Here is an 8,621-nt window from a genome sequence, read left to right on the forward strand (position 1 = left end):
TAGAAGTGAGATTGGGCATATGTTTATATTTATATTTATATTCTTAAAGCCATTACACTCTTTTTTCTTAGAAATTACTTTTTTTGTGGATGAGGACAGTTTTCTATAGGGTTATTGGACTTTTTGGGGGAAAAATAATACAGATTTATATCTATAGTGGAGATATTTATTACCTTTTGAGATTTAACTTGCAATTTAGAAATATAAATTCTTTAAAAGAGGTGCTTTCATTTTAATACATACATGTTTAACTATTACCATATTAATTTAATATTGGTGAAAGTGGTGATACTAGGTCTTTCAACTTTTTGAATGTATCCTTTTAGTAAAAATTGACTAGCTTAGTTTGAATTGCTATTAGTGATTTTCCATTAACTTACTACTTGTGCTTTGATTTGTCTCTTCATTTTTCAAATATTAATGATAATTCCCATTAAGGTTCATCTCAGAAGAAGCTGTTAGCACCTGATGTTTACAGAATCTGATGATATATTTGCTGCATATTTTGATGTAAGTAATTTTAAGTCATAAAGATGTAACTATTAAAAATAAAATAAATACATACTTTCATTATGTACATAGAAGAATTCATTGTTAACATTTGGACAATCTTAAGTGAAGGGTATCAGGGAACTTTGTACTAGTTTTGCAACTTTTTTCAAAAATCTGAAATTAGGTCAAAATTGTAAAACAAGTACCAGCAAAACAGTTTGAGAGGTTTATGAAAGTTTAAACACCAAATGACTTAAATATGTATTTTTTTTTTAAACAACTTATTCTTGGGTTTATATAAGTGTCTGGTACTTAGGTGAGACAAAATGGTAACAATTTCCAATCCTTTATTAGAACAGAGTCCACTTGGCTTCTGTATTGTAGGTGATTGAGAACTTAAGGATTTGGAGCCTACTAGAATCGACTGAAACATTGAAAGTGTTCTAAGAAGTAGGTTAAATTTTGGTTCTTTGGCCATTTTATTAGTGCCTTTTCTTGAAAAAGTCTTGAAATACATACAAGATTTTGAGACCATTTGCATTATGAATTTAGGAGAACATGAGAAATAAGGAGGCTTTGGTAAGGGGAAGCCCGCAGCATAAACTTGTAACACAGAAATTAAAATGGAATAGGATAAGCAATCAGTGTTCAGAACCCTGAAAACATTGGTAATTGATTTAAGTAACACTCTTTGTAACGGGGACACCAAAAAAAAAGACAGGTTAAGAGAGGATGAAATGATCATTGAGCCAAATACAGTATGGGCACCGGTCAGTATTTGTCTGGATGGTATGAAGGATTTTCTGGGTATCATGGAGTGATGTGTAATGACTCTTCAGAAATATCAGATATTCTTAATTTCCTAGACAAGCTCAACTAGCACAGCTAGTGACATTTCATGCACATACGGGGAGAGAAGCAAGGGGTGTTTACATTAAATGGGAAAATTCGAAGGTGAAAGAGTTGGACACTGTTAACTGAGTACTTGTCTGTAATTTTTGTCCTCTATCAATAGCTGTAGAAAATCAAATCTGGTTTTACATTTTTTTATTTTAATTTTTAATGGCCTAGCCCTAGTCTTGAAAGTTTTTGAAGATACTTGGTTAATTTTTTTCCTGAGCATTACAGTGATACACGAGACTTTGATAATCGTGTTTCCACTATATTGTAGTTACTTACATAAGTGATGGTAAGAGTTTAATTTGGCATAAAATATTTTAACTAAATTATAGCTGATTTCACCCATTTTTGTTTTAAAAGAAGTGCTTTACACAGCTATCTGATTAGTGGGTAAATACCTCATGTTGCCTCCTTAATTTCAGAGTGCTCGTCTTCGAGCTGCTGGCATTGGAAAAGATTTCAAGGAAAATCCCAACCTCAGGATTACTGGACTGATGCAGAGGGCTGTTACCGTAAGTTCACAATTCTTACTGATTTTAGAGTTCATTTTAATATTTTGTAAAAGGTGTGTGTCTAAATACAGTTATATATTGGAGAACTCTGAAAGTCAGTTACATCACGGTGCCGTCACTTTAAAAGTGTGGCACATCTAGCAGCTGTGTGAACCTGTGTTTTATTTTAGTAAGCAGCCAAGAAACATCACAGATTGAAGTGAGGCAAAGACTTGATGTGCAACTTAAATCTATTGCAAGTTATTTTCAGCATTGAGATGATCCTCCAGAAGAAGGGGGTAACCTCCCTTGCTCATCTTAATCTGAAACCGAGATTAACAGCATACAAAGAGTTTGGGATGCCAGTTATGCAGTGTTTGTCCGGCAGGACCACAGTTAGAAACACTTCATTGAGCACATTTCTTCCTACTCAATGTTAAATCATTAACTGTTGATAGGACAGCGGCAGCTCTTCATGTCATGATTGGAAGTAGGCACACAACTTTTAACCACATTATGAAAGTGACCAGTGGAGACACGGCTTTGATTCTCCATTGTGTCTAGGAAACCAGGCACACTAGAGATATGGCACGTTTTCAGTGATTGCACTGTTCACTACCTTTTGGTTTATTATGAGTATCCCACAGTTTTGTTGAGAAGTCTGTTTTATGGTCAGGATTCTAATTTTTTAAATTTGTGTTTTTAGGTGTGAACATAGGTCAAGTCCTCGACAAGTATTACAATGTATATGGCTACACTGGTCAGTGTGTTCAGTAATGTTGTATGAGCCAGAGATAATGCACGAGCTAACCAAGAAGTAGCTGTGAAGATCATCAGAAACAATGAGCTCATGTAAGTTCAAAAACATGTAATGAAACCTTTAATAATACAGGTATTCACAAATGAACCTATTTTTTAATGCCATTTTGAAAAAGTATAACACAGTCTCTGTCAAACAAGTATTGCAATTGTAAAATGACAGTAGTTCCTTTAGAGTAGATTTTTAATTTATAGCCATGTGTTCTTTGTGAAGTACTAGAACTGTAGGCTGATTGGAGTTAGTGCATTTTATTACCTACTGTGTGCACTAATATCAGTTTAGATTACTTTCTACTGCTTGTTTTATGGCTATCTTTTGTTGGGAATATCTTAAGATTAGAGATGAGAAATAAAGGATCATACTGAGTAGAGTCACTGAGCATATGGTAGCCCAGGTTAATAAAGTTATAACTTTTAAAGATGCTGAGTAACCACAGTGAAATGGTAGGTACATTATGCATGAACTGTACACATGCCGAGTCAACTTCATAGTTGATTTTTACCTTTATTCTCTCTCTCAAAATTGTGAAACATACATCCATACAAAACATTGTATAAAACATACAGGTAATTTAAAGGTGATTATATAGTGAACATTTGTGTGGCCACCGTGGAGGTTAAAGAATAAGACATTTGCCAGTATCTCACATGCTGTTGTTCTTAAAACTTCATTTTCCTTTGAGTTAATGCTAAACTAGTACAGGTTTTCCCATGAACTCCAGACACTGAATGTTTCCCCTTCCTGAGGAAGAAAAAAATGGGCATGAGAGACCACATGGAGCTATTTGTTAATGAAACAAAGCTTTTTTATCTGTAATTTCAGCCATCAGTGTGGTTTAATACACATTTGTCATGGGGGAATAGAAGTGTAGCCAAACCCAGGTGCACATATGTGTGGATACACTGCTGTTACTTCAGGCATTTTGGTCAGCCCAAGAATTCCACTGATTTTTTTTTTTAAGTTTCTTAAGTAGCTGAATGTAGTTTGTACATCAGAAAGCTTTTAAAGTGCTTTTCTTTTTGAGGATGCTGTTTTTCTGATTCCCCAGAGGAAGAGCATGGTTACTGATATGACAGTTAAAATTAATCTTTTCTGTTATTAGCTTAGTTCTGTGGATATCCTCTAAGAGACCAGTCTCTAACACTGACCAAGGTTTGTGATATCCCAGTAGAGTACCTGGGCCTATTTATTTAAAGTGTTACGTTCTTGGGATGGGAACCGTAGGCCAAGTTCAAGTCCCAACTCGGAATTTGTGTGTGTCTCTTTTGAAGGGGGGAAGGGACTCTGGAATATGAATTACCTTCACTTGTTAATCCTGAACATGCTTCTGACTCATGAGTGGCAGCAGTCAAGGGAGCACCTCCAGCCTTTCTCAGCAGGTGTCACTGTTACTGTGTATGTGGAAGTATTTACGAAGGAAAAAACAAATGACTAATATAGAGTTTATCAGTTTTGCCAAATATAGTTAACATTTTATTGACTAATACCTTCTTTATATTTAAGGAATTTAATATATTTACACTTGAAGTGATTGCTAAATTTGGGATGGTCTGGTAGCTTTGGATGAAGAATGTTTACATCATTTTTGTCCCATTTTAATCTGAATCATACTGCTTCCTTTGCTGTCATAATTTTCTGGCAACAAACAACTTGAGTCAGCTGAAAGTTGATCTAGGTCTGATTCCTTAGCAATGAACATCTTCATGTTCCTATAAAAAGTAACTTTACCTTATTCAGATATACTGGAGATTTTTAGATGGTACCTTGCTCCAGTGAGGTATTTCTCTTATCTACTCTTTGCTAAAGAGCATTTTTAAAAATAAAATTTACTTGGTATTAGCCCATATCTCCTCACTTTTTGGAAAAAAAGTTTTTGTTTTTAACTAATTATGTTCAGATACTTAGAGCTCTTAATTTTCCATACTTAGGAAATTGAGTTATAAAATAACTAGAAAAGGAATTCTAAAATAAGCAACTTTGTTCTCAGTATTGGAAATAACTTCTCAAAGACAACTGTTTTATGTGTCATAATTATTCCTGACATGAATTAAAACTTCGATGATAAAATGTTTTGCAGGTTAACGAATCAAAAACTATTTTAAAGCTCTGCGATTTTGGTTCAGCTTCACATGTTGCGGATAATGATATAACGCCTTATCTTGTCAGTAGATTTTATCGTGCTCCTGAGATCAGTAAGTTTCTTCCAATGTTCTTTGACCTGGACTGTCATATGCAGTGGAAACAGTATATCTAATGTCTAAGTTTTATCAGCTTGACCCACCTTTTAAAAGTTTACTGTAAACTTCTTATCTAATGGTTTTGGCACCATAATGAGATAATCCATATCTCATTTCTGTATCTATTTGTCAACTAATTCATAAAGCCATTCCAGGAACGGGCTGTGATAAAGTCATAAACTCCAAAAACTATAATGGATTTGATTTTTCTCAAAAATTAAAGACATTTAAAAGTTGACAAATAAAGATCAGCAAGTACTTTTGCATAATAACTGCAAGGTTTTAATGAGGCTTGAGTTAGGCATGCCAGGTTTCATTCCAGAGAAGCCAGGAACTTTTATGTATTCTTATCTGGAGGCAGTGTTGGGGTCTTTGCAGGATCCTGTTCATTGGCAGCTTTCATTCCCACCTGAGGCTTGAACCAACTAAAATAAGACAGAAGAAGTGATAAATATTAATAAAGGCATAGCTTGTATTGCAGGCATGTGTGGGCTTCCCCCCCCATTCATAGACAATGTCAGAGGCCCCCCTCATGGGATGCCTGTCTCGGCAGACTCGCAGCGTGGAGGAGAGGGGGGAACTGGGCTTGCATTAGTACCTTGTTCTGAGGAAGCAGGCAGGGATGACATGGCAGCAGTTGCTCCTCCCAAGCTCTATTGGGAGGAGGAGGAGCTGCATGGGTAGAGAGCCACCAAGAGCATTACACATGGAATGTCACTGTATGTGGAAGGCCGCCTGGGAGGGGGAAATACACAGTCCCCTTGTACGTGAGGAGCAGCGCAGACCATTACCTCTTACCTCCAGGTAACTTGTCAGAGCTGTGAGCTAAGGACCTGGCTGGGTGAAAACCAGGAGCGAGAGCTGGATACCTTGAAGCCTGTGGGAGCTGTGGGGAAAAGCTCTCTGCATTGCTCACTAGCTGGCTGGCTAGCTCACTCTTGCTCCCCTTTTTAATGAAGTATTATTTACACATGGTAATGCACAGGATGGTACACCTTTTACATGTAGACCCTCATATCGCCTCCACTAGACTGAGACACATATTCTAGACCACTTCTCAAAGACAACCCACACCGTCTGCTGTCTGAGGAATATCCTAAATACCAAATATCCAAGCCCACAGACAAATTTTTTTTTTAAGTAAAAGAATTCAAATTACACCATTAACACTCAGTTCCATCACAAAATTTTCTTTCCATACCGGCATTTACAAATGTAATCCTGAAATTGCACCCCCTTTATCAATTCTAGCAATAATTTCAAATTTTAAGTATTGAAAAATTAATTTTTAAACTTAAAAATTCCATTTATCAAGAGATGTTATTCTTCCAGGGAAATGATTGTCTATTCCAGGTGCTGCTTCCTCTTAAAGAGAAATTGGATGTTTTCTTTGCCCCATGGTGACAGCATCTGAGAATTGCCTTATCGGTGGGAGATTTCTCATGATTTGTCAACCAAGAACAGTCAGAGCAAGAAGAAATGAATTTTCAAAAGGAAACCACTTCTCCAGGAACTTTTTCCTAGAACACATTTAATGTTTTAGAGAAAAGCATATTGACTTTATAAATGGGTATGTTGTCCTTCAATAATGTAAGTGGGATTCTTATGCTGAAGAATTTCTTATACTGATTTTAATCTAAGTTAACATTTTAAATTCGTCATTAAAAATTTTTTTTGATAAAAAGTGCCCAATATACCTTCCCTTAAAAAAGCCCTGTGAGACATGAAATAGTTGAAATCTAGGGGAAGGATACCCTTGGCACGATATATATAATTCTAATATGTTTTTAAATGTCATATTATATATTTAATATCATATGTGTTAACATTTATTAGTAAATGAATACATAGCATATATTGTAATGCAAATATATATAAAATAAATATAAGTTAGCATAAAATACTACAGCTTTCCCACCCCTGTGTGTTTGTACACTGCCCAGCTGGCTAAGAGTATCAATACCAGCTGAAAAGACCCTCCTTCAGGCACCCACACCAAGACTAACAGGGCTCAGACCTGCGCATCCTGGCTCTGACATGGCACATGTTAGCCAGGGCTTGGAGAATGAGAGTACTCAAGCACAAATCAGGTCAAACTGCCAGCACAGGGGCACTAATTAGATAATATGAAGCAAATGACTTGATAGACAAACACAAAGCTCATCTGTGAACATATTCCCATCACAGCCAGGCTTCTGTTCACTACCTCAGTAATGATTAAACTGTGGCCTAATTTATGCCTTTGCTCTTAGTTCTCCTTTTCAGCTCTGAGTGACAGGACAGTCTTTAGTTGTTGAGCATGGATGATATAATGGCAGCCAAAGACTGATTCTCCAGAACACTGAGCTAGGGATCCCTTTGCCTTTAGTTGACAGTGGATAGTGGAGTCTCCTTGTAAAGTTAGGGCAATGGATAAGAGGCTAGGTTGGGCTTGTTTCAGCGCTAATGTCCACAATTAGCCATTAGAAACTCCTTTGGACTTTAAGGTCATGCCTAGTAGAAAGCAAACTGCAAAGGGCCCTCCCTGCCCACCTTGGCTGCTCTTGGTCAGGGTCTTGTATATTTAAAGAAATGAGAGAAGCTCTGAGAAAGACCTCTCAGTCATGTCATTGAAATCTCAAAAAAGATGTCATTCTATTATCACTTCCTTATTCTCTGATGCCTTATAAGAAACCACATTTGTTCTAAGAGCCATGATCGGCTTTACTGTCTATTCCATGGTGTTAATGCACAGTATCTAGTGGCATGTTTCACTGCCTTCTCTGACCTTCTGTTTCAAAATTGTGTAGCTTGTTCTCTTGGGATAATATTCTTTTGGTTTCTTTCTAAAGCCCAAAGTGGGGTTTGCTTGGTGAGCCTTTTCCTATAATTTCACTCTCAGTTGATCAGATTCATTTGTGCATTTGTTCAAAATGCATGTGCTGAGTACCTACCCACTCTGGATTATTGCCCAGCACTGAGAGGTAAGCAACCAGCACCGGTCATGGGCCTCCAGCCAGGCTGGAGGCCAGGATGTCTTTCCTAGGCATGTGTCCCCAATCCCATTCCCAGAGTGGAAGGGTGAGAGGCTGTATTTGTATGACATAACCTCCCCAAATCCACTCCACTTGGCCACAGAAGATTGGATTGAGGGTAGGGGGAGATTGACTGAGACAAAATTGTCCAATTACAATACCTTCCTAGGAATTCAGAATTGAGATTGAGAGAGAAAGAGTTTGTCTCCCTCCATATAAAACAGTGTGGTTGCCAAAGCTCTTTTCTGCCAAGCAGCAGCTACTCCAAAGATGAAGAGTGAAGCAGGCTTACAAGGGGAAGTGGCAGTAAAGATGGAGAGAGATGCTCCCCTCCACACCCAACTGAATATCCCTAGGCTCTCACTGAGTCCCATTTGTGTCCCTGCTTATTTCTTTCAGGAAGTACTCCACCTGCCTGTGTTACCACAATAAATACTAAGTTAGACCCCAGGGTGCTTCTGTTGCTTACAGTCAGGAGGAGTCCTAAGATGGTATCCTTGCCCTTAAGCAGAGCTGCACTTAGTAAGACAGACTAGAGAAGACATTATTGAGTACTTGACAGTGTAGCAGGACCCTGAGTGCCTGAGGCAGGTCTGGCAAGTGTTTTATTCATCCTCGTTCCCCAGGCCTGTAGGAGCCAGGAGGATGTATGTTGACTCCACACTTG

General features: G+C 37.5%; 1 protein-coding gene across 3 annotated transcripts in view; it reads left to right on the top strand.

Annotated features, from left to right (window-relative positions):
- LOC118914182 (serine/threonine-protein kinase PRP4 homolog) overlaps window positions 1-8,399 on the top strand; it is a 36,273-nt gene extending 27,874 nt beyond the window's left edge. The window contains exons 7-11 of one of the 3 annotated variants that reach the window (XM_057493943.1): window positions 439-510; window positions 847-942; window positions 1,815-1,904; window positions 2,590-2,735; window positions 4,781-8,399. The gene's annotated coding sequence lies outside the window, so the exon portion shown is untranslated. The remainder of the gene's footprint in view (window positions 1-438; window positions 511-846; window positions 943-1,814; window positions 1,905-2,589; window positions 2,736-4,780) is intronic. The other 2 variants (XM_057493942.1, XM_057493941.1) reach the window with 2 other exon arrangements.
- The last annotated feature ends 222 nt before the right edge of the window (window positions 8,400-8,621 follow it).

This window comes from Manis pentadactyla, chromosome 16 (assembly GCF_030020395.1).
Source record: "Manis pentadactyla isolate mManPen7 chromosome 16, mManPen7.hap1, whole genome shotgun sequence".
Lineage (NCBI taxonomy): Eukaryota > Metazoa > Chordata > Mammalia > Pholidota > Manidae > Manis > Manis pentadactyla.